Source organism: Arachis hypogaea, chromosome 18 (genome assembly GCF_003086295.3).
Source record: "Arachis hypogaea cultivar Tifrunner chromosome 18, arahy.Tifrunner.gnm2.J5K5, whole genome shotgun sequence".
Taxonomy (NCBI): Eukaryota; Viridiplantae; Streptophyta; class Magnoliopsida; order Fabales; family Fabaceae; genus Arachis; species Arachis hypogaea.
This window is the reverse complement of record NC_092053.1, coordinates 35670109-35671111: the sequence shown is the minus strand read 5'-3', so window position 1 is coordinate 35671111 and position 1003 is coordinate 35670109. Positions and strand designations below refer to the sequence as shown.

The following is a 1003-nucleotide window of genomic DNA, read 5'->3' as shown; positions in this document are numbered from 1 at the left end:
AGAGACCATGGTTGCCAGGCCAGAATGGCTCTGTTCAGAATTCTCTGTCTGTTGCTGAGAAGATGATGGAAAAGGCTTGCTATTGTTAAATCTATTTCTTCCACCATTATTGTTGAAGCCTTGTTGAGGCTTCTGTTAGTCCTTCCATGAGAAATTTGGATGATTTCTCTATGAAGGATTATAGGTATTTCTATAGGCTTCTCCCATGTAATTCACCTCTGCCATTGCAGGGTTCTCAGGATCATAAGCTTCTTCTTCAGAAGATGCTTCTTTAGTACTGTTGGATGCAGCTTGCAATCCATTTAGACTCTGAAAAATCATATTGACTTGTTGAGTCAATATTTTGTTCTGAGCCAATATGGCATTCAGAGTATCAATTTCAAGAACTCCCTTCTTCTGAGGCGTCCTATTGTTTACAAGATTCCTCTCAGAGGTGTACATGAACTGGTTATTTGCAAACATTTAAATGAGTTCCTGAGCTTCTGTAGGGGTTTTCAAATGAAGAGATCCTCCTACAGAATGGTCCAAAGACATTTTTGACAACTCAGACAGACCATCATAGAATATACATATGATGCTCCATTCTGAAAGCATGTCAGTAGGACACCTTTTGATCAGTTGCTTATATCTTTCCCAAGCTTCATAGAGGAATCCACCTTTCTTCTGTCTGAAGGTTTAGATTTCCATTCTAAGCTTGCTCACCTTTTGAGGTGGAAAGAATTCGGGCAGAAAAGCACTGACCAGCTTATCCCAAGAGTTCAGGCTATCTTTAGGTTGTGAATCCAACCATGTTCTAGCTCTGTCTCTTACAGCAAAGGGGAAAAGCAGAAGCTTGTAGACCTCGGAATCAACTCCATTGGTCTTGACAGTGTCACAGACTTGCAAGAATTCAGCTAAAAACTGATGGGAATCTTCCATTGAAAGTCCATGAAACTTGCAGTTCTGCTGCATCAGAGAAACTAATTGAGGCTTAAGCTCAAAATTGTTTGTCCCAATTGCAGGG

General features: G+C 40.5%; 1 non-coding gene across 1 annotated transcript; it reads left to right on the top strand.

Moving 5' to 3' along the window:
• Positions 1-588: 588 nt before the first annotated feature.
• Positions 589-696, top strand: LOC112773800 (small nucleolar RNA R71). Its single transcript, XR_003188329.1, has one exon. It is a non-coding gene; the product is annotated as a small nucleolar RNA R71 (small nucleolar RNA).
• The last annotated feature ends 307 nt before the right edge of the window (positions 697-1003 follow it).